Source organism: Ctenocephalides felis, unplaced genomic scaffold (assembly GCF_003426905.1).
Source record: "Ctenocephalides felis isolate EL2017-DRISC unplaced genomic scaffold, ASM342690v1 CF-g0.4_SCAFFOLD_01365, whole genome shotgun sequence".
NCBI lineage: Eukaryota > Metazoa > Arthropoda > Insecta > Siphonaptera > Pulicidae > Ctenocephalides > Ctenocephalides felis.
In genome coordinates this window covers 1-26,623 of record NW_020537519.1, presented here as the reverse complement: position 1 = coordinate 26,623, position 26,623 = coordinate 1, and the positions used below count along the sequence as shown (strand labels likewise).

General features: G+C 30.9%; 1 pseudogene; it reads left to right on the top strand.

Moving 5' to 3' along the window:
* Nucleotides 1–10,972: 10,972 nt before the first annotated feature.
* Nucleotides 10,973–23,215, top strand: LOC113369463 (annotated as a pseudogene).
* Nucleotides 23,216–26,623: the final 3,408 nt, after the last annotated feature.

Sequence of the window (26,623 nt, the reverse complement as noted above, 5' to 3'; positions counted from 1 at the left end):
AAATCCTATCATTGACAATAGTATTGCTGTATATGTTAAAACGAAACAGACTTTGGGATCAGTTGTAGAATTTTCAATATGCCAATGTCAATATGCCTATACAGCATATATAAGACTTGGTGTACCTCTAATTATATATATAGTCTACTATTGTAGATTTATATAAATAATTTTATGATAATACTTCTAAGAAGTACAATTAATAAATAATTATTCAAAAAACATATAAACCATCAATAATGGTGAATAAAATTTGTTTCAATGATGTACATTTCTTGAGCTAATATTAACTTGATTTGAAGAAAATTTATACAATTCTTCCCTATTCCCATCGGCATCCCGATTAACTAACTTGATTTGAAGAAAATTTATACAATTCTTCCCCTATTCCCAACGGGCATTCCACCTTAATTGCAATTATGTGTATTCTATTATGCATTTCTAACTGCAATAAAACGTGACGTCTCAATGGTCACGATGCATTATATTATATGTGGGTAACCCGTTGCTCGATATCTCTTAAATGAATCTTTGCTAACAATTGGCGATGCTGGACGGTCCAGAAAACTGAGTAGACACAGAGCTAATGATTTAGCAACATTTTGATTTTAAGAATATTTATTATCATATTTGCATGTGTACATTTTAAACATGTCTCACAGCAACATATATTTCATTGCTGGATGATTGGAAATTAAGGAAATTTGTTCTCCTAATGTTCAATTTCTATTACTTAAATAACTGTTTGTATTTCACTGGTAAAATATTTCATTTAACACGTTGAGTCCTAGGGACGAACAGTCAACTTTGCGTCAACTTAGCATATGCTGGCATCTGACTCGGTCCCAAAGACCGGGCTAGATTTTTGCATGGTTTGTATGATCGAAGTATGTATGTATGAACAGTACAAAATTGGTTAGTCTCAATGAAATGCTAAGGACTATAATTTTTATGTAATTTATTGAAACCATTCTACATAAAAATGTGTTACGTGGTGAACGTTGGCTACCATTCGTCATTGCCGGCTGAACGGAAAGGGCAGAAAATTGAGCGCTGTGCTCACCGTGTCAAAGCAGTAAATGTTGTTGTGGCAACCCCAACGCTGCCAGCAATTATGTTGTGCAACCTTGAGCTAACAACAAATATGTTGAGATCCCAACACTGGTACCAAATGTTACCAAAACCTTACAAAAACCGTTACTGCTACGTGCTTGCACGTGCGTCTTATCTTTGCATACAATGTTGCAAGGCTATGAATCATGCTAACTGCGTTGTTCATATTGACTGTTATATAAAATTTATAATATTATTTATAATTATTACAAAGAGGTGGATAGCACTACAATACAGTACACAAACTTATCCTACTTCGATCAGACTTTCAAAAGATTTTTTAGCAAAATATGTCTATAAAATTGTAAGCGCCAGATCGTATAGTTAAAATCTAATATGAATAAAATTGTTTAGTAAATAGAATAGGAAGCTAAGCTAAATTTAGCTAATTACATTATTTCTATAATACTATATAACTGAAGATGAGTAACTTATAAGAAAAACCAAATCGATATTAATGAATTAGGATGCTAAGAATTACTAAGCATGTAACACCTACTGTTATATGACTAGCGGGAAATGACTGAAATCAGGTGCATCTGTATATTACATAAAAAGATGCTTCAATCATTATTCAAGTTTGAAACGTTTACCGACTGCTATATTAAAACAAGTGTGCCGGTCGGCCCCACACGCTTCCTCTATTGACACAGCACGACGCGACGCTACATAACGCCGGAAAATTATTAATCGGCCGACCTCTAATCCGCGGATATTTTATCGATATTTTAGTCTTAACGGTTAATTCCTTTTACATCCGGCAAAGGTTCGAATGAATAACTCAGCGCGAAAACTATGGAAATATTACCGGTAATCGTTATTTGTACAGCATTACATGCAAAATATATATATATTTGTGAGCGCCGCGGATCTGGAAATTAATAACTATTAATAATAATGATTTATTTTTAAGCTTTCAATTTGAGATGATATTATAGTTTATAATAGTTGCTGCATTATTTTTCAGTATGGTATATTATTTTCATGAAACTTTAAACGGTTTCTAGTTATGTTGAAAAAATAATTACAAACTAGTGGGGTGTATGGCATGCTGGAACTTCCCGTACCGTAACGAATGTTCGAGGATTCTGAATGTTTTCAAATAGATTATTATTATTATTGTAAAAAGTTGAAATTATTTGTTTAATGTATATTAGAATTATAGTCAGAATTAAAATAAAATCTGTATTATTTTCGATATACAAAAAAAATTTTTTTTGAAAAAAGAAGAGAAGGAAAAAAAACAAAAATTTTTTTTCCAAAAATCAATATTTTGTTAAGACAAGCAGAAAGTTCTTCGAATCATTTAAATCGGACGCTTAGTTCACTCAAAATCTGCCATTTTTTTGTACATTTAGCTCCGTATCTTCGAAATGGCTGGGCCTGCCTTTCCAAAAACTAATAACACTTCTCCCAATCATTACTAATTGAATATTTTTTAGATCATTCAAATCGGATGCTCCGTTCTCTCTCAAAAACACGATTTCTATTTTCTGCACTCTTTGCTCTTTATCTCCGTAGCGGCTGGACCTGCCTTTGCCAAAAACTAATCAGCTCATCTCCCTATCAATAGGAATCGAATGCTTTTTGAACCACTCAAATCGGTTGATCCGTGCGCCCGAAAACGTGACTGGAAATTGTATCCATACATACACACACACATCCATTTTTTCTGAGGTATGCCAAAATGTTCAGAAACCTTCAAAACGTCGAGAAATGTAAAAAATTTCAATTTCGATTTTCGGCCCATTACAATAACTTACCCTACGGAAAGTTAAAAATTAATAAAACAATAATTATAATGGGCTGTGAAAATTGTAATGACCCTACACGTCCACATTAGCCTATATCCGAGTGGTGTTTTCATATGTACTTCCCATATTATTTCTTTTTACTTGACAAGTTCATCCTTGAGGTCATCAGTAGTTAATTAACAAACAGTACAGTACTGTTAGGCTTAGGAAAGATGTGACTTTATTTATAAAACAGTAGTCAGTTGACGGACGAGGAAACGACGACATGTTCATGTAATTACAATTAATAGTAGTCAGTGAGGTGAGAGAATAGAGTCTTTCGAGTGATTGTCAGAGTCTTATAAATTATGTCAAACTATATACAAAATTATTATACAAATGTTCATTTTAAATTCAAAGTAGTGTATAATATGCAAATATCTACACTGAACAAGCCGATTTGTCGAAATATTTAGGTTAAACGTTAAAACTGGTAAAGAACTGACCTACACACAACGAATGTTGATATAACCTGTTGCATAAGCAAGAGTTATAAATTTGAGCATAAACTTGTTAGGTAATGCTTAGGCAAAGCTGTAATTTGCAAAATTATGTCGCGGTCACAATGTGTACTTAGTACATACTTTTGTATAAGTTAGAAAATAAATTGATTTTTTTTCTTTCGAATGCAAAACTGTAATGGCATTTTTGGAAATGAATATGCAAATTATCAACTTCCCGAAGGAGAAGTTTATGTTTTTTTATAAATGAATGTGCAGAACACTTAGTCACTCATGCTTTAACAGTTTTTCTAAACAATTCTAAAACTGCATTTACTATAAATACGCAAAACAAAAGAACCAATTATTAAGTCACATGAATAATTAATTTTATATTTCCATTAAAGCCCTTAATTTACGCATATTTTCATATTGTTCACTATCAGCTGGAACATATAAATAATGACTTTATATGAAAACAAAAAATAGCCTAAAGAACGTATACTATACTGACGATGAAATCTATACTCTGAAACTGGTACTTTTTGCTACGGTACTTTCCTTGACTATATCATGATTTCAGAAATCTTATATTGACTACAGAGATGAATTAAATCATATCCTGCTTATACCAAAGAACCTAATAAATAGGTCTTACTTATAACACAAAATTTGTATTTGTTAAGATGCATGGTACATATAAGATAATTTTTGTTACAAGCTTATTCGGGTAGTATTAAAACAATTAATTATGTGTAATAATGCAAATATATTTCAAAAAAGCACATGTGAATGAAAAGCAATAAATTTTTATCATTTTTTCGAACGATCAATTAGCAATTGATTAGCATTGAATAAATTGTTGCAAGATTACAGCCAGAAACCAGAGAAATCATATTTAAGAAAGAAAAACAGTTAAATTTATAGATCTTCTAAAATGTTGGTACATAATACAAGAGCTGCGTTGAAGTGTCCTTTAAAAAAAATTAGTCTTCTCGGCCAGAAACCAGAGAATTTCATATTTAAGAAAGAAAAACAGTTGAAGTTTATAGATCTTCTAAACTGTTGGTACATAATGCAAAAGCTGCGTTGAAGTGTCCTTTAAATAAGTCATGTAATAGTCTTCTCGGGTTAAATTGAATAAAATTTTCTGAGAAAACAGTGCTCTCGGGTTAAATTGAATATAATTTTGATTGTATATACCAAAATAGAAAATATCTAAAGTAGTACTAATTATTTGCATATTGTTTTGAATTCCAGAGCTCTTTTCTCATTAGTTTAAGGGAGTGATTGGCGCCAGTACTTGAGATTGCCATTAACATCATAGAAATTAATATGGTATTTGGATACGTACGAATTTTGTTAAGAACATTTGGGTCCGATTTCATGGAACAATATAACCTTCGGTCGATTTTTTCAATTGAATTCGATATGAAGTAGTAATTTATTCAAAAATGAAAGCATTGATACGAAATCTCAAAATCCATAAACATTAATCACTTGTCATCACTTACCATTTACTAGAATGTCCATTGGGGTCCCAATATTCCTGATGCAACTCTGTAGTCAGACTCATCCAAAGGTTCGGTTACCAGGCCGTACCCTGCAGACAGAATGTGGACATTATTGGTATTAAGTTCTATTTGCGTGCACATAGCTCGTGGGTACGGGATATAGCTATATTTGCGCAGTTAATATGGTAAATATCACAGTAAAACTCCATAATGCTAATATATATCATGAGATACTCGCCAAGATAAAGGAATGTTCGTTTTGCGAATGCTTCCCGGATGATAAATGCGTTCAAGTGCTCTCAATATCCAACCTCTTCTATTTACAGTTAGATTTATTAAGAGTTCTGCAAATATTAAATCATTGTTCATTTTAACTTAAGTGTATTTTTTTTAATTTTAAAGTCTAAATCAAGTATTTTCAATCGCCATCATTTAAAAATATAAGACTTGGTGGGTAAAAATGAATATCTTGAATTTAGTTATTGATAAATGCTTAATTTTTGATATATAGCAAAAAAATTTAATAAGACTTCGAACATTAAGCATGTCCATTCAGCTATAAGTCATAACCAGATAATTGCTTAATTACTTTCATCAGTATATGAATCAAATTAGTATAAACTTTAATTTTTTGAGTAATAAATTTTTGGTTAATATTTGAATAAGTAATTCAAATTTGGCACAGCAACTTGCTTGACTGTTTTTCAGTGTACTAAGTAAGTTTAAACTTAAATTAATCAGTGTTAGTAAAATAGATATATTCAATATTATAATCAGTTAAATAAAGACTAAATAAAAGGTTAAAAAATAAATCTAGTAAAGTCATTATAAATTTTATTTCATTTCATTTTTATTATTAAAGTCACTTATTCTTTTATATAATGTCGATGCTACCAGATACATTACTTTGATACCTGAAGTCGATATCGATTTATGTTTCGATAAATATGGTATATAATAACAGCGATTTTTAACACTTTAGTTTATTAATTTGAAGATAATTAAATAAATTGCGCAAATTATAGAGAGATTGATAAATCGTATTTCAATAAATTGTTTAGATGTTAATTGTTTAGCTTAATGCTTTCTCATAAATAAATACTCACATACATACATATATATATTTATATACACTTTTAAATTAATATCAGCCCGTATAAGCATCTCGTTGAATACACCATAAAAGATATTTGCTTCTTGATTACAATCAGCACATGATAATCATATTGAATTATGCGAATTATTGCGTGTTTTATAGTAACATCTCTCATTCAATAAAGTATTTGAATTAGACATGAATTTACAACTCAACTAACATGAAATTATACTTTAGAAACATGCCTTGGATATATATGATATTTCAATATATTATATTTCTGAATCCATTTTTGTTGCATTTGCTTGGGAATGCTGATTGAGTACTGTACGGTAATAAATGTGTATTATCGTATTCACACGAGTTTGTTTTTCGTGTTAGCAAAACAGGGGTTGGAAACTCTTTTACACCTTGACAATACTAAAATAAGGTATATTATCTTTATACAGTTTATAAAAATGAATCCCTTTTCGAAGCAGTTCTTAACATAACATTGCGCTTAACATAACTTCTTAATGTTAAGCGCAAATTTGATATGAATTTTGTATAATTTTTCACAATTTGCAAATTATTTACTGAAATGTTATATTTGTACTTTAGGAGCAAGAAGTGCACCTACAAATTTGCCATGGGTTACCCTATAAACCACACAAAGCAGTAACTTAATGATATAATTATAAAACAACAACATCTTTATTTAACTTATTGAACTACAATTATCTTACTTTGCACCCTATTCCTACACATTTCTCAATGGTTGTAAATCACTGTACAGTCTCCCAGTACAGATCGGAACATCAGTCGTTGTTTCGGCATGTTATTATTTATTAAGTATATATGTAAGCATATGATACATTGACTGGACGAGACGATAGTCGATCCTGAATGCTTTTTGTATAATTATTTTACACGCTCACCTCCAGACTTATGATAGGCCAAACGCCACATTGATGAATTGCCAAAGAACTACGACGCCTTGATGCACTGAGGTCGCTGGCTTCTGATGATAAAGCGAAACTTGCATACTTTTATGGGGTTAAGAATATATATATATATATATATATATATATATATATATATATATTGTTTATCATATTATGAGAAATTAATCAAGAGATTAACAAATAAATAGTAGACTCAAAATAACGAAGCTGCTAAGAATTTGGGGTCCCGATGACCATGGAGAAACATACCAACTTTCATTAGGAGGTACATTATTTAATTAGACTTCTCCATAAAGTCCTCCATCAAATAAGCTTGCTAATTATTTTTGGAAACTGTCTAGAAACTTAGACCTTACACATATGTATTATAAAGTCTATGCTAGATTCTACAATAGAAGAAAATCGAAATAAATCATCAATTTATATCAATTTTATAAACACCCCCGTTCAAATTACAATTAAATTGATTCAACTTCTTTGGACTGGTCGCCCAGATTATTTTCCATGTTGATCGATTTATATTCAAATCTATATATGCTCTACTTCATCATTTATGAAAAACAATGCCTTATTTTTATTTTTTTCACAGGAAGAAATGTTATAGTTTAATTTGATTACAAATAATATGTATATTTTAGCTCTCATGCCTGTTTTTATACACCTATAAATTTCAGTTAATAAGTATTAAGATATACACAATTCACATACATGTTTTTCTAGTATTAATTTGTTTAACACCAAATATACAAAATAAAAAAACAACGCGGCGTCAAAATCATTATACCAGAATAACGTAAATGCAAATGTGGCTAAACTAACACTTTTGTGATTGTTAAACCTCTTTAAATGAAGACTGTTATATTGTTATTTTTCAAGATAACAGTTCTTATTCTATCTCAATTCTGTCTAATACAAATCTTATTTAAATATTCAGATCTGGGAAAATATTCGACGCATACACATTTGCATAAACAATTTTTCTAACGGAATGTAACGATGAAAAGGGTATCATAGAACATACTTCTAAAACTTCAACTTTCAACAAATTTGAGGAAGGAGTTGACTGCCAAAAATATTAAAAGTCTAATTAATATAATAGACACTGGGGGGAAATTTTTTGACTTAAGAATTAATTTTAATTTTAGATAATTATTGGCATATATGGTATATTTGTTCATGAATATAAAATATAAAAAATCTAATCAATTACTGGTGCAAAATATTATAGGGTATCTAGCAAAATTAGAATAGCCCATTATTCTAATCTAAAGGAGATTGTAGTAATCAATGACACATTTGATCGTAGAAAGAAAATTCAGGGCCCGATAGATTTTTCAGATACATAATATCCAGAATCGTTTATTACACTTTATATGAATTCAGATAGAATAGTAAGCTTTTAAATAATATCCTTTTACCAATTATCCTTTATTTAACACGAAAATAGATTATTTTCAACGTTCTACTTTACAACTAATTTTTAACTTCCCGTAGAGCAAGTTATAGTAATTGCAAAAAAATCGAAAATAATTTTTTTTATATATCTAACGTTTCAAAGATTTCTGAATATTTTGGCATACCTTAGTAAAAATGAATGTATGTGTGTGTGTGTGTGCGGATACAAATTTTCGTCGACGATTTCGGAAACACCGATCAACCGATTCGAATAATTCAAAAAACATTCGATTCGTATTGATAAGGAGACGTGCTGATTAGTTTTTGGCAAAGGCACGTCTAGCCATTAAGAAGATACGGGGCAAAAAGTTAACTCAGTTTTTAAGAGAACGGAGCGTCCGATTTTAAAAATTTAAAAAACATTTTATTTATATTGACAAGATGAAGATTGATCAAATTTTTATGAAGCCAGTCTAGCGGTTTCAGAGATCTCGTGGAAACAGTAAAAATAAGCCATTTGGCAGTCAAAAATGATCATTAGACATATGCACATCAAATTATCAGATATTTTATAGAGATTTTAACAATAAGTATAAATTTTGTTTACATTCCTATGGGTTCCGTACCAATGTTTATCTGTTAGACGGCGACGCGGCGCTTACGCGCTTTGACATTTCGCCTCAGTGCAGTTAAAGCAGTACGATTACTTTGTAAAGAAGTTCAGAATTTCCAAAATATGTCAAAATAAAAACAACATTTTTTATTTATTTTTTTCAAAAAAAAGTAATTTTTGTCAAACTATAGTATCTCAAAAATCTAATTTTTTCGAAATAATTTTTTTTCATTGATGTTAATCTTTTTAAAAAAAAATAAGAATTTTTGGTACGGAAAGTTCCAGTAATTTGCCTTAAGACACGATGCTATGCGCCACACTAGTTCATTTTGTTTTTCTATAGTCTACTCACTAGTATCGATTCGAACAACTAATTTTTAGAAAAACTTAAAAAATTACGACACTAAATTATCAAGAAGCACCTAATAAATTTCATGGCTTGAGAACACCAGGAACAGACCGTGTTCTTAATAGACTGGGCGTTCACGGAAACGTGCAACGGGGTGGTGTTGCAGCGCGTAAGCGAGAAAATAATACAAAGGGTTCAATTATCGTCATTCTTGCTGTCTAGGTGGTAGTTCTACAAAAGACGCGCCATGAATAAATCATGTCGGACCTGTGAGAAAGGCTTAACTGAATATACTGCACGAGGGCACAAGTGGCAGTTGCCTTTGCATTGAGTGGTTTAGAAGTAGAACCCGATCTATGAGCATTGTAATCGAAGACGATACCGTGTAAAACAGAAGTAAAGAACGGATCAGTTGAAAGGATCGCAAATTTTAGATGCCTTATTAAAAATAATATCGTTGATGATTTGTTTTACTACATTTAAAAATATAGTCTCCAATTTAGTTTAGTTAATCAATTGATCAATAAATTTTATTTAGTTGTTTTTAATTTTAGTTCCACTAATTCATATACACGTTCCAAGTTTCATTTAGTCCGTTTTTTAGTAAGCTCTTTTCCTTGTCTGCATCCTTTTAGAAGTTGTTGATATTGTGACGGATAATAGGGTTGATGGGCCCTTTCTCGGGGATTGCAACGTCTGCCAAATATTTTATCTTAGCTTTGCATCCCCATTACGAAAGGGTTACTCCAACTCCTTAATCTGACTTCTATAAACACCCTGTAATTACCTGTAAAAACTAAACCAACTAACTACACGAATGAAACAGTATGTACTTTTAGCACTGAGGGTTGTGCAACCCTTTGACGACAATGCCAATTGTCGTTACAATATATGGATATACTATCTATAATATCCAATCTTGCTTCCCTATAAGGAAACTGCCAGCACTCAGTGTTGGCATGCCAAATGCTCACACTGCCTCCAGTGACTGGTGACGTCACAAGGATTTAACAACAAATTCGCCCATAAATTCAGCCATATTGATTTTTTGTACAGCGATCAGAACTATAAGCTCTCTAAACTGCGATTTCTGATTTACTAGTTCAGATTTCCAAAACGGCTGCCCAGCGGTTAACCATTCTTCTTTGTATAGATACGCACTATATATATATATCAGATACATATACCTGTGCTATCACTATTAACTTGATTCTGATGCAGCAATGCCTACAAAAGGCATTGAGGATTTCCACTTGAGAATTATATTTAAGATGCATACGCGGAAATTTGAGGAATACTGCTTGAAAGCAAGCTAGGCCGAGGTTGGGGTTGAACACAGAACTAAGGTTTACTAGGCATCTGAAAACATCAATAAAAGGTTTTTCTTATTTGCAAAATTACTACTAATTTATCTGTACTTTTGCTAATTTCTTGCTCAGTTGTTTTAAATCATTATTGGCTATTTTTTAACTATTTCTTTTAATTTTACCTCATCTTAACCGGTTTGTTTTTGCTAATCCTAGTATTTCTTTCATAATTTCACCGGGATATTGGTACCGGGATATTTGTAAAAGGTATTTGTAAAAGTCCTATAATTTTATATACATCCTTTATTAAACCCAAAATAAACTGAGATAATAAAAGGCACAACATGAGCATCTCGTGCCGCATTTATAGTTACTCTTATTATTATGTTATCTCATTATATTGACTAGGATGTTATCTTATCTGATAACTCAATAGCAACAATAATTCAACAAGCTGATTTAAGAACACTTCCAAGTATGTTGGGTCTTCCAAATTCCATTACAGTGATTGATATCTTTGATATCTTGAAATCATTTCTATTTCTCTTTGTTGTTATGTGTTTATTTAGCATACACCTGCTCGTCTTCCAGCATCAGTATTAATAATTCAAAGTGAGTGCCTTACAGCTTGATCACCGCCAGGGTCGACCCCTCGACACCGATAGTTATGCAAGCCCATTAGCGCAAACTGGTCTCGTACTACGAGATAGATTACTCGAGAGCTCAAGAATCCAGAGATCTCGGACGCGCGTGTTCTGTCATACTAAATGATCTTACCGGGTGATAGGCGAACAGAATATGTAATAGCAGGCAATTTTAAAAATATACATCGTTTTTGGATATCGTTTATGTAGATATGAATGAAATACAGGACGTGTAGTTCATAACTTGCTTCTTCCTTCCTATGAAGCAGAAATTTTTCTGTCTAACAGCACGTCAGGATACAATTATAATCATTGTTTTGAATTGTGCATAATATCCACAATACTATGATAGAAAAAGAATTAACTGATAATACCATTATCCAAGTTTTAACTAGAACAGATAATCTTATTAAGGGACACAACTAGTGTAACCGCCTAAAAAACTGGTGATTTTTGGGAATTTATATTAAAAAAAACTACTTTATCAATCATTTCAAAATTTTAGGAATATATTTATACATGTTTTAAGAATACATATGAAAATTTTTGAAGAAAACAATTAAATATTTTTTAAGTTATCGTCGATCTCCAACGGCGCGACAAAAAAAGGGCCTTCACTGCTGCAGTGATTCCGGCCTTCTACGTGGATGAAATTTAAAAAAAAATCTCGTTAAACTAGATAATATTGTCTGTAAAATGAACTACGATAAAAAAAATCAAAAATTGAGAAAATGACGGCGTTTTTTTACAAAAAAGTCGAATTTTCCCCAAAATTTTGGTCGTTTTTGGACTGCCAAAATTCGATTCGATCCGATCAAAAAATCGATAGTTCATTTTACGGAGAACTATATATACGAGGTCCTGTTCAAAAAGTACCCGGAATTTTCGTTTTTTCAAAAAAATATTTATTTATTCGTCTACATTAATGTGGTCCCCTTCAAAGTAGTCCCCCCAGATATAATACACTTATGCCAGCGTTTTTTCCAATTTTCGAAGCACCCTTGATATTCACTTTTTGATATGTCCTTGAGCACTCTCAGCGATTTTCTTCAATCGAGGAAAACCGCCGTCCTTTCATGGGTCTCTTCAACTTTGGGAATAGGAAAAAGTCACACGGAGCCATATCTGGTGAATTTTTGCACTTTGCAACACTTTATTTCATTTTTTACGCAAAATTTAATACAAATTCTTTGACTTTTCAATTCTTCCATTGTAAAAATCGCCGAGCTCAGAAAAACACGTCGAACCTTAGCGACTACCACAGACAAAGTAAACGGTGAATATAGCTGAAAATTTCATCATACTTTAGGGGCATGTATACCAACACAATAAAAAAAAAATTTGACAATCAGACACTCCAGACCCGCGAAATTTAATTATTAGTAATTCCGGATACTTTTTGAACACACCTCGTAGAACATGTAAAAAAAAATTGATATTGATAGGATCATTTGTTTTTTTATTAATCGCTGCAGCAAATTCGGAAAACGCTGATAAAATGATAGTTATACTATATACTATATAAAATGATAATTATAGTATATAGTATAACCTATCGAAATATGGAAAAATTGAAATTCGATTTTTTGAAAATTTCACACTAGCTGTGCCCCTTAAGTTCAAAATGCTATACAAAAACATGGAAATCCCAAATAATTATTAAAATAGAAATCATTTTATATGTAAATTCATATACGAATATTTGTAATGTGCTTATAGCAGAGATGCAAGAAATAAATCTTTATAATTTATTTGAATATTTTTACAAATAATAATCCCTGTATTAATCCATTGCTGTAATTCTGCTAGTCAAAAATGTTTTCAGAGGAAAAGCGGATATTCTTATATATTCAAAATTCTTATCCTAAGTTATATTAATTTAGTTTAAAATGAAAATACAATTTTGATTTTTTAGTACATTGACGCTAATAATTTACTAAGATAATAAAATAAAATGATAATGTAGTTACATGTTTTTATTAATTAAATAAATAATTATTAGTTTTTGAACCCTGCAAATAGATATAGTTCTAGTTTCCACATTCAATCCCTTGTATGAGTGGAAAGTGAAAATCAAATAATATCTAATATTGATAGATAATCAATGTATGTTATAACTGCATATTCCCTATTTAATATGAATCAAATCTGGTAACAAAAAATATTGCTTCTGATTTATCTGAAGATAAATCAATTTTCAAGCACAAAAGTGTCAAAGCTCAACGTATAACTACTTTTAAATCTACTACTTATAATTAAAATCTCAATGATACAGTAAATTTAATCGTACATCATTTACAGAACAAAATCATATAATTGTAGTCAAAAATTATCTCACGTATAATTTTGCAAATTGATTAACCTGGAACTACTACTAATGATAATGATTTTTTTATAAGATGTTATTAATCAAATCAACAAAAAATAACACTTCTAACAATAAAGCACGCACGATCTGTCATATCAATTCGACGGATGTTATGTGACAGGAATTGCCAATTTAGGAAATCTGACTAAATTATAACGGAACATTGAAATTTACGGTTTTATATTGCGCTTTTTTGTCATCATCTTGAAGAGGCACGCAATATAGGTAAATTGTTTATTCGCAGTATATGCATGGTTTCTTCTACGCGAATACGATTTCTGATCCAATAAGAAATCAGTAAGAAAATGAGGAAAAGGAGTTATACACAAACATTGGAAGAAATAATACAAGATAGGTAAATTAGAATTGAATAAATTTATATTAAAAAAATGTGCAAGTCGAACTCAAAAATCCCACAACGATTTTTTAGTTATGAGGATCAATTTATAGTCGAGTATTTTAACTCATTGATTTGAGAATAATCAAAGAGTCTATGACTCTATTACTTTATAATGTATGTCCAATGTCTTTCCTCTGACCCATATATAAATTTGTGAAACATACATGTGGCGTTTAAATGTAAATGTATTTGATTATTCAAAGAAGATTAAAATATATTAATCTATACTTTACTAAATTCCTATGCGATCTGATACGAGTCCGAAAACGTCTTTATCCTCAAGTTCAAGTGTGGGATACGTGGGCGTTTAATATATGTATATTTATTCTGTTAATTGCGTCGACAGTTTGACAGAATTGAAATGTATCTTTTTATTAACCGTTTTGTACATGGCCTGAGTTACAAAAGTGGTCTATATACCATTTTGAGATTTTTTCACGACTTAAGAATAACTGTAAGCTCTAAAAAGCAGATCGCACGTTGCTCGCATCAAACAGCTGTTCATCTTCACAAAATCTAAATACGGAGTTAAGATAAATCATAGTTTTTGTTATAACATTTCAATATCATCTCAAAAAAAAAACTAGTGGGATGTATGTGTCTCCGTAACTGCTGGACCTGCCTTTGCCAAAAACTAATCAGCTCATCTCCCTATCAATAGGAATCGAATGTTTTTGAACCATTCAAATCGGTTGATCCGTGCGCCCGAAAACGTGACTGGAAATGTGTATCCATACATACATAGACACACACATCCATTTTTTCTGAGGTGTGCCAAAATGTTCAGAAACCTTCAAAACGTCGAGAAATGTAAAAATTTTCAATTTCGATTTTCGGCCCATTACAATAACTTACCCTATGGGAAGTTAATAATGCACTTAAAATTAATTATATTATATAATATTAGTATAGTGAGGAGTTTTATAATCAATGTAAATATAAATATATATAGAGCGAAGTCTGCAGAGACGTCGCAAGAAGTCGTTGCGCAAAATCCCTTACTCGATCAACTAACAACAAAAAAAATATTGAAATTTATTTATATTTTAATCCGTTTAATTTTTTAACGGGTTGGTATAACTTTGATTCATGAATGTAAAATTCAGAATCAAATTTCAAATGTTACAAGAACGTATCTTGTGTTTCTTCACGAAACCAAGCCCATTCCAAACTCTGTAAAATTGCACCATTGTGTACAATTGTGTGTACATATAAATTTTAAAATAACCATATATGTTTCTTTCAGCTGCTCGTCCAGGTAGCGTTTGCTACGGACACGCACATTGCAGAATGTGGGACGCTTCTAGTCGTTGTGATTTTCTTATTCCTGGTCTTTTTGGTCGTTGCCAGTGTGCCCATGGTACAAAACTAGTCGGAGACTCCTGCGCGCTTCCTGAAGAAGTAATCAACTTCCACATCGAGGTGGCCAAAGTAAATAAAACTTCCTCTATTGCCAATTCTGGTAGAAGACACGGCAGTGAGCCGCCGAGCATTCGAAGGGTAGATGCTGAGTTGCCAAAGAGAAACCCAACGAGAACTCAGGTAGTATGATACATAAAATTGATGGAAGAGTACTAAAATAGTTTTATGTAAAATATAATGTGTTGTTTTATTTCAGTCACAAAATTCACCTATACTGCAAATTAATTTCAAACGTGATACGTTTGGAGGAAATATTAACAAATTGCAATCTGGAGCCCATGGCAATAGACTACCTGTTTCCGCTTTAGTTAAAGGTAAAAATAAAATTATAAACTAGAGTATTGAAGTTATTAACAAAAATATTCAGAGTTCTGTCCAGTCCTTCCCGAGCATTGCTGTATCAAAATGAATAATAGATTAACACTGTTAGATAAATTCTAAGTAATCAAATACGAATGACGGTAAAAATACGACGTTAGGAGATGTTCAGCCTATAGAGTCAATTATTTACGCCCAAAAAATTAATTCACAAATTTCCAATGATTAAAATCTGTATTTTTAATACAAATTAATCAGAATATTGGATTTTTCAAAAGGCAACCATGTGATCTATTATTTTCATTCATCCTTTAGTTTCTTCAAAATAATCATTGTTGCTTCTTTCGTGGCAGACTATATTAACCGTTGAATCTTACAATAATCTAGCCGATTCAGTAATATATTATCAAATCAATTTCCTTTGAAGTGGCACATAAATACATAACATGAATATGCATAAACATATTTAATACCTCATTACATCGTTTTACAACGTTTGCGTGAGGTTAATGATTGCTTCGATTAAGCACCAATTAAAATATAATTAGCAATTAATCCGCAACAGTAATCCTTAAGAAAATATCAATTAATTTCTGCGAATTTAGTTTTATGTTTGTTACAAATGATCGGCATAACTTGTAAATACATAACATATAAAATTTATTGAATTCAACATTAATGACTGCGATGTAGGTATTAATACATTCTAATAATATTATTATAGTCATTTGTTTGACTTAATTAATGTTCGGTATAACAGAAAGATACTTTAATTAGCATAATTGATTATCATGTAGACCGCTGGATAATGAAATCAAAGTTTTAACGTCTTTATTATTCCCAGAGTTTTAATTAATCAATCGCTTCATCTCTAACTGTTAATTGAGCGGTCTACGAAACATTAATCTTGATAACCACAATCTTCACTTTATATATTGTAAAAAAACTATTCAGATTAACGATAATATCATAATAATGCATGACTACCGAATAAATTTTGTTTTTTTTTTTAGATTTTTTCGTTTCAGATTAGACCTAGGAATTGGCTTTCGGCCCGCAATGGGTTGTTGACTCAACTTTAACCCTTTCCACTCGCAAATTCCGAAATATATTTGTATTTTGCCGCATCCGAGTCGAGAGGGTTAAATAACATATTTCAATTTTCCCAAATTCAGAAAACCGAATAATGGAGCTTACAGATAATATCACACAAAATTAAGGGGATATTCTAGTGTAGAACGATGAATTTTAGGTCATTTTTAAAGTATCGTAAAAGAAAGCAATGAATGTTTTTATTATCCATTTTTTTACCACTTGTTTATTAATATTATTAAAATACAAAACAAAAATTAAAAAATTAAATAGTTGAAAATTGTAAAAACTGGCAGCTGATGAAGTGGGTGATCTCAAAAAATTGGCACCTCAGTCTTGACATGATTACAGCCCTCCTAGTCATCGGAAATGCAAAAAATAAAAAGATTATTAATCTACAATGATATCGCAATCGCCCGAACTAGCGAAGAGCAAAATTTTTTTTTTTTACAAATTGGCGACTTTTTGAAAAAAGGTGTTTTTTTACTGTTTTTTTAAGTTTCTCGATTTTTTTAAAAATAGTAAAAATTGGAATTGGAACATTTCAAGTGAATCGGTCGACTAAACTCGAGAAATCGTGCCAACAGTACTGAAAAAGTCTGTTCTGAGAAAAACGCATTTAAAGTTTTGCGTGAAGCCAAACCAGTATGGAGACCGAGTCAGTAAAATGCATATATCTCCAAAAATAATTCAAATTTTCAAAAACCTGTTCGTACCCATATTCTTAGATAGTTAAACTTTGAAAATATGAAATAAAAAAAATCGATTTTTTGGAATTCCTACACTTTACTACCCCCTTAAAAACCAAAGTAAAGTTTATCGTTATACATGAAGGTGTTTTACTTTTTGGCTTTCTGATTTATTGCCATAAAAAAACCAAAGCTCAAAAATTCGCTGAAGTGAAGTCGATTAGAAGTTTATCGCGTTTATTAGATTTTATGCGCACAATCTATTCTCATCTGATATATGTACATCGCAATGCACTAATCGTTAGAACCGGCACAACTGATTTTACAATATATAATCCAAGTGATATTTACTGGTCTGTCTTTGTATGTTGTTCCAATAAACATTAACTAACGGCTATTACTAGTAGCAGTTTGATACTGTCGATATCTAACCGGGATGTTCAATTAGCGTTGTAATTTATAATATAGAATTTAATCAAATATTATCGATATCGTATTTGTTGTTGTTTTATTGCCGGTATGAAATATTTACAAAAGTGTGTTTCAAACCTTATTATCCAAGAACGTATATTGATATAATCAATAGTAATGTTGCCGATCCAGAACGCTCCGGAATGTCGTTCCGGTGTTTCCTTTTTGGTCCGGAACGTTTTCCGGAACTAAAAATGATTTCTGATAACGAGAACTGGCTGACGTTGGGTTGAGCAAAGTTTTACTTAAACGGATGTAGCTCCTCAATGAAAAGTCTCAATAAATTGCTATACGACTTCATGGATTTGTTGTTTATCGCTTAACAAGTGTTAATACTATTTTTTGGTAATAAGTAAAATTTAAAAGCTACAGCTGTTTAAATGCAAAAAGTCAAGTATGCTCAATGTACCCCATAGGTGGGGCATGTTGAGCACTTAGAAAGTATAATCAAATCATAGGTTCCATGTCGATTAGTGATGAAATAAAATAAGTTTTTAATAACCAGTTCTATATTTATAGTCTTTATTGACAGAGAAAACAAAACTTATAATAATTTTCTTTGAATAATTAACAAAAAGTAGAACAAAACAATATCGTATCTTAGGTATTATTTTATCATTATATTCAGTATTTTTGTTTAAAATCATTATTTCTTTGTATTATTACTCATAGACTTAGCTTAAATCTTAAAAATAATAATTAATTTCTGGAAGTTAATGGTAATTGTCTTAGTGACAGAACAAGTTTAGCAACTATGCTCAACTAACCCCAACCCAGAATCTCTGTGCATATGAAATGTACTATAATTATATGGAAGAATAACATTTACCTGATTAAAAATAAATAACATTTGACTAAACCAGACGAAAACTCGTGATGAATGACTTTTTTACTTTTTGGTCTCAAAATAAACAAAACGCCCGTGAGCCTCACTCATTTGTCCAGCGGCCACTAACGATCGCGGGATGTTTATTTCTTCCAAACCTCTATCTTTCCGCCATATAATGCCTAAACGGACGGTGAATAGCCCCGCTCTACCCTATTGAAAAAAATGCCGTTTTTTTCTAATTCTTTACGAAATTTTATATATATTATGCTCGGATAAGTAAGGATTTGAACCGAATCTGAAACGTATCAAAAACCGGAACAAACCGGTTTGTTTTTCAAAACCGTAAACCGGCGTCCGTAACATGTTCCGGTTAGGTAATCGTTAGTTGATAGTTCAATTAGTCAAAGAAATCTAATTGTCTAATATTAAACTAAATTATTAAATTATAATTAATTATTAAATTTATCATTATGAATTTAATAACACTTTTTAATCTGACAAACCATGTTACATGTTTAGAATTGTAAGATTTATATATTTTTATATATTTATTTTACTAATTTAATATTACTTCTTGTAACGGTAAATTCAAATAATTTTCTTTGAAACGTAATGTCATTTATCTTCAATTACAATTATTTTTTAATTTATTGTTTATTAGGATCGACAAAGAAGCCGGCAACGATAGGAACGCCTTGCTTGTCTGATGTGCAGTGCAAAGCCGCAGATCCCAATTCACGTTGCATTCTCGGAATTTGCGATTGTGCTATTGTGGCACCAAATGCCACCAGCCCCAACTGTGGGGCCAAATACAATGGTTGCGCACCCACTACATTCCAGGTAATCACTCAAGGAATTCTGAAATCTACTGGAACTATCTTCAGAATTTGTAAAATTTCACTTCTAAATATCAAAAGCCATAAGAAAGATCTTAAGTAATTTTCCAGTAATAATCCCGCACATGTTGATATTAATATATCATTTAACATATATACTTTATAGTAATCGCAAAAAAATCGAACATGAAAATTTTTATATATCTTTCTGAACATTTTGGCATACCTTAGAAAAAATGAATGTATGTGTGTGTGTATGTGTGCGTGTGTGTATGTGTGTTCGGATACAAATTTTCGTCGACGATTTCGGGAACGCGGATGAAGCGATTTGAATAATTCAAAAAACATTCGATTCGTATTGATAAGGAGACGTGCTGATTAGTTTTTGGCAAAGGCAGGTCTAGCCGTTCGGAAGATATGGGGCAAAAAGTGCCAAAAACGGTAACTCAGTTTTTGAGAGAACGGAGCGTCCGATTTGAATAATTCAGAAAACATTTTACTTGTATTAACAAGATGAAGAACTGATAAAATTTCATGAAGGCAGGTTTAGCGGTTTCGGAGATCTAGTAAAAAAAGTAAAAAAATGCCATCTGGCGGTCAAAAATGATCATTAGACATATGCACATCAAATTATCAGATATTTTATAGAAATTTTAACAATAAGTATAAATTTTGTTTACATTCCTATGGGTTCCGTACCAATGCTTATCCGTTAGACGGCGGCGCGGCGCTTACGCGCACCGATATTTCGTCTTTAAGCAGTTAAAGCAGTACGATTGCTTTGAAAAAAAGTTCAGAATTTCCAGAATATTTCAAAATACACTTTTCATCAAAAAGTCTTTTTTTTTCAAAAAAAAAAGGAAATTTTTGTCAAAAATTTATAGTTTCTCAAAAATCTAATTTTTCAGAGTAATTTTTTTTCAAAAATGTTAATCTTTTAAAAAAAACAATAATTTTTGGTACAGAAAGTTCCAGCAATTTGCCTTAAGGCACGATGCCATGCGCCCCACTAGTTTCTTACTCTTTCGATAATGAGTGATTCTATCATATTATAAACATTGCTAGGATTCTTCTTAGAACATTGTAAGTATTCTGATATAAGCAGAATTGCTTAGACGCAAGAATGAATCCGGAAGCCAGTTGCTTCGCAATATATAAATTTACAATTTTCTTAATTAAACATTCATTTACTACTTTTTTCAGTGCCGAACTGTGGGACGGTGCATAAGTTATTTCTTCGTATGCGATGGTAGGAAAGACTGCCCTGACGGGAGCGATGAGTTCGGATGTGATGGTCTATCTCGTCCTGGTTCTTATGACAGCATTGAGCAAATCACTGAATGTCCAGTACCATCATTCCGATGCGAAGTATCAGGGCGATGTGTGTCACTATCTGCTCGTTGCGACGGATCACCGCAATGTCCTCATGGAGAGGATGAAGCAGGCTGTCGTGTCGGCAAAGGACAAACGTAAATGAATCAATATTTTACCAATAAAGTGATAATAAAGATTCTTATATAAATTATGATAATGTACAGATGTCCAGCTCACACTTTTGCTTGTGGGGATGGTCAATGTCTCCCCGAGTACGAATTCTGCAATTCTGTGATCGGATGTTCGGATGGGAGCGACGAAGCTCCACAGATTTGCAGGCATGGGCATGCACAATTATCTAGAGGTGCTCGAAACGGGCGACGAGGAACTTATAAATATAGGTAAAACAATAAAAAGATAAATAATCTTTTGTTTATTAACATCCCGAAGAAGTTTATGTTTTCATCAAAAAATCCGATTCGCAAATTTTATGTTTTCTCGGCGTTTCAAGCCATTCTGAAACGAATGAGACCAAATTTGAAAAAAGTATGTGTGTGTGTGTGCGTGTATGTGAACAGATTTTTTGTCGTAAATCGACGTTTTCTCAAAAACGGTTCGACCGATTTCAAAAATTTAAAAGCTATTCGATGTATCTCAATGAGCACTAGCGTTTCTTAGTTTTGTGCAACGATCGTCCAAGCTGTTTCTTTATAAATAGCAGAAAAGTGAAAAATTTTTCGGGTACGTTTTAGCCCGCAATTCTGAACCGATTATGAAAATTCAAAAACCGTTCGAAAGATATTGGTTGGGAATCGTGCTGATTAGTTTTTGGTAAAGATCGGCCGGGCCGTTTTCTTGTAATAGAGTTTTTTAAAAAAAAAAATTCGACGATTTTTATGAATTTTTTTGACGGTAGATATCATAGTCTTCTAGATCATACTAAAATATTACGATCCTACGACAAGTCGTTTAGCTTTAAAAATTTGTCAAAGTTTGCAAAAATTGGTATCGTTTTTTTTGGCATTATCAAAATCAGACTTTTCATCGACGTTTGCTCAAAAACGCCTGAACCGATTTCAGAAATTTAAAAGCCATTCGATGTATCTCAATGAGCACTATAGTTTGTCAGTTTTGTGAGACGATCTGCCAAGCCGTTTCTTTGTAATTTGAAATAGAGTGTTAAACTTTTCGTCCACATTTAAGCTCATTCTACCGAATCGATTTTAAAAAATCGAAAACAGTTCGAAAGATATTAGTTGGGAATAATATTGATTAGTTTTAGGTGAAAAACTACCGAGCCGTTTTCTTGTAATTAACTGTTGAAAAAAAATTTAAGCCGATTTTTATGAAATTTTCTTTAGCGATGTATACCATGGTCTTATAGAACTTACTGAAATATTACGGCCTTACGACAAGTAGTTAATTTTAAAAATTCATCAAATTTGAGAAAATGAGTAATTTTTTGACGTTGTGTAAAATTAAAATTAGATGGTTTACTTGGTATAACGATAGATTACTTGGTCTTAGTGAACATATACTAAACCATTAACGTCCTACGAAAACTGGTTCAATTATAAAAATTATTGATTTGTGAAAATTTGCTTTTAGAAAATACTCCGAGTTAACGTGTTCGTTCGTTTTCAATGATGTGTAATAAATCTTCTCGGAATACTTCTATAAATTAATTTGATTATTATTGATTAAGTCGATTATTTACACATATCGGGAAGTTCATGTAACTTGCCTAAAGGCTAAATACCAATACCAACTAGTTTTTCTTTAGTTCCGATATATGTTGATATATGTATTCACGATTTTTAGTGTCAGATACCACTACTGAAAGTCAAATTGAACCTTTGTGCCCCGCCCAACCCTATGTCAATTTTATTTTATATTAAATTTTAATATGTGTCATTTTTATTTTTAATTAAAATGTATGTATTGGCTTATCTTTTAAATTACTGAAACATGTAACATATTTACATATTAAAAAGTTTTTCTTCAGTATGCTTTGTATGCCGACCGGTTAGTATGACGAGATTTCGGCGTCCCTTCGATGTCATACTAAGCGGATTCTACTGTATATTAATATGTAATTATTTACTTACCAGGTACAGATTTGCTCCATCTCCTGGAGGTCACTTGTCAGCCCTAGAAGTATGTCCTTTAAGATGCCGAAATTTCGCGATGTCGGGCTGCCGCCATAGCATGTTCAGGTCGCGATGGCTGTGGCGACAACAGCGATGAGGATCGTTGCAACCATTTGTCGTGAGTCATTTTTCGATAAATTCTAGAAATTTCATTTTGATACATAAATTAGATAATATGTCATCACTATATCATCGTTAAGTTTCAATTTCAATTGTGGTCTCTGAACCAACTAACATTTATTTAAAATTTATGAACATAACACACTTCCTTACTGCGTATACATTATTATTGAAATTCACATTAAATTATTTTCAATTTATTACGACATTATTACGACTTGAATATATTAATATTCTATTATGGTCTAGGTTATAAACACTAATTCAGTTAAATTACTTTCGACAACAAAACAAACATGAGATAAGCAGCGGTTAGTCCGAACTAAGGCATACCACATTTTTATATAAAAAAAATAAAACTACAAATTTTATGTTTTTATGTAGTGGTATTACTATAAATAAAACTAGTGGTGTATGGCATCGTGCCTCAAGGGAAATTACTGGAACTTTTCTAACCAAAAATTAAACTTTTTAAAAAATATTAAACTTTTTTTAACTTAAAAAAAAAATAGATTTTTGAAAAATTAATTTTTTTTTTAAAAAATGACTTTCATAAAAAATGTTTTTTTTTATTTTGAGATATTTTGGAAACTGATTTTTTTTTCAAAGCACTTTTACTTTACTTTTTTACTAGATCTCCGAAATTGATAGACCCCGCCTTGCCGTTTAATCAATTAATAATATCTTTTTGAATTATCACAATCGGATGCTCTGTTCTCTTAAAAACTGAGTTACCGTTTTTGGCACTTTTTGCCCCGTATCTTCGAAACGACTAGACCTGTCTCTGACAAGAACTAATTAGCACGTCTCCTTATCAATACGAATCGTTGATCCCTGTTTCTGAAATCGTCAACGAAAATTTGTATCCGCACACAGCACACACACACACACACCACACATACAACCATTTTTTTATAAGCTATGCCAAAATGTTCAGAAACCATTAAAACGTAAAGATTTATAAACATTATCATTTTCGATTTGTTTGCGATTACTATAACTTACCCTACGGGAAGTTAATAATTTCATTCAAAACTCATTGCTCCCCTCTCTGGCTGAAATACATCATGATCATTCGAATGTATCATAATACACCAATATATTAAATTTATTAATATATAATAACTTAAGTACTTAAATATGCATACAAATGCTAAATGTACACAAGTTAATATAACTTATATGTTGATTGCAGAATTTTTGTAACTAAATTAATTCTTATTGTTTTAGGATGTCCTGCTTTGTAAACATCGTGAACATAATCAAAATATTGAACAAAACATAAAATTAGGATATTTTTAAAACTTCATTTAGTCATGCATAGATTGTGCAAATTTTAGAGTGAAAGAATCTGAAAATGAAGTTATCAAGATGAAACAAAACAAGAAATCATCTTATCCAAAAATATTGAAGTATTAAAAATAAAAAAAACGCACAGTTTGAACATAGATAAACAATGAAAAAGCATTGCCTTGCATTTGGCATTACTTAAAACGAATTTTAAAAAAATCATAATCATCATTAAAAAATATAAAAAATTGCAAGTTAGAGTTTGTAATACATATTTGCGATCTGAATTCAAAATCATAAAGTATTATCATCATCGAGTAGAATATGAATCACTATATCTTAAGATTTACATTTATATTCCTTTTTCTATAAAAATTATGAAATTGTCAATATAGATATTATAATTGTTTGAAATTGAATTTTAAATTTTTATTCATTAATAGAATATTATTTATTTAGGAAGATTGTGTAAAGTTTTATAAGAGCTAATTTTAATGAAGAAATTTTCAACTTTGAGAAATTATTTTTACAAGTAGCTGTAGATGATAAGTTTTGATATGTCTTGTTAATTTAATTTAAAAATAGACTATGTATATCATACCAAATAAAGAAATTTATTAATTAAATTTAACAGTTATAAATACTAATCAACATCGCTGAATATAAAGAAACACCATAACAAATAAGAAAGTAGCATTTATAATATTTTTTAAAATAAAGCAATTTAGTTTAATGTGCATAACAATCAAAAACACATTTTTAATCTAAAAGATTATACCTGTTTATAAAACCTACAAAATATTTTTACATTGTTATTGTAAGGGATAGCAGATTAAAAGTGTAACAAATTAATATAAATTAAATACAAATTATAGTTTGCATCTGTGAGTGAAAAAATTCAGAACTCCATTTTTATATCTAAAATCAGAAAAGAATAATTAAGGTTTTACTTTGTCAAAATACGTGAAAATATTTTGTTGTATTTTACAAATTAAATTGCTTTATTACCTCTGGCTTCTTGCTTTATTGACTTCAAAGATGTTTCCAGTTTCCGTAAAAATTCTTCAAAAACCACAATACCTTGTATGCACTCGTTTTCTTATAGTCTTTTATTCTAGGTTTTTGAGACACAGTGTCATTTTCTACACTAGAGTTCTTCTCATCAATGCATTTATATCATCAAGAAGTTGACTAAATATAATAATAATAAATTATATAGAAGAATTACATAAATTATAATTGAATATATATTCATTTACTTAATTGTAGGAACAGTAGTTGGATCGAATTTATCACATTCCTGGGATTAAATGGGGTGCAAATTTTTCCCGTTTTTGGATGAACACAAAATGGTGCCTTCAATAAATGGCCCATGCCTTTCGTAACATTAGCATCAAGTCTAGGATACACAAAATAAACTTGAACTTCTTCAACAATATATCTCATACGTTATATACTGGGGATTACCCTAAAATATTTAAATAGTATTTTGTCATGATATATTTAAAAAAACAGTATTATTTATTAAATTATATTATGGGTTCATTAAATTTTTTATTATTATACTACCTGAATTCTACAGCTTTCAACATATGAAACAAAAACATTCCTCTATCTAATGAGGTTTCTTTTTTACTTAATTCTAATTGCATATTCAATTTCACAGCTTCATCAGGTATTAAATTCAATAATTTATTAATCCTTCTGGAGTTGATAGCACATCTTGTTCTTCTAGACATATTTCTTTAAACACAGGTTCTACATTTTTAAAGCTCGCCTGCGTAACAAATGATAATGAAGATAAAGCAATTGTCAATCATTAATAAAGTGACAGAATATTAATTACTTTACACTATGATGCATTTTGTCTCCAACAGTCATACGTTTAGCAGTACCCTTCGGATCCGAAATGAGAGTGAGATATTCTGCAATTGCACTTCGACCTAAAAATATATTTATTAAATAAGATACAAATTAAGATTTTTTTCTTCTTCCTCTTTCATTGTAGTTTTCTCACAAATTAGTATATTAATTAACATTTACCTTTTATCTAAAAGTCGAGCTTCTTTATCACAAACCCAACAATGGATACCTCTTCTTCCACTAAAAATCCACA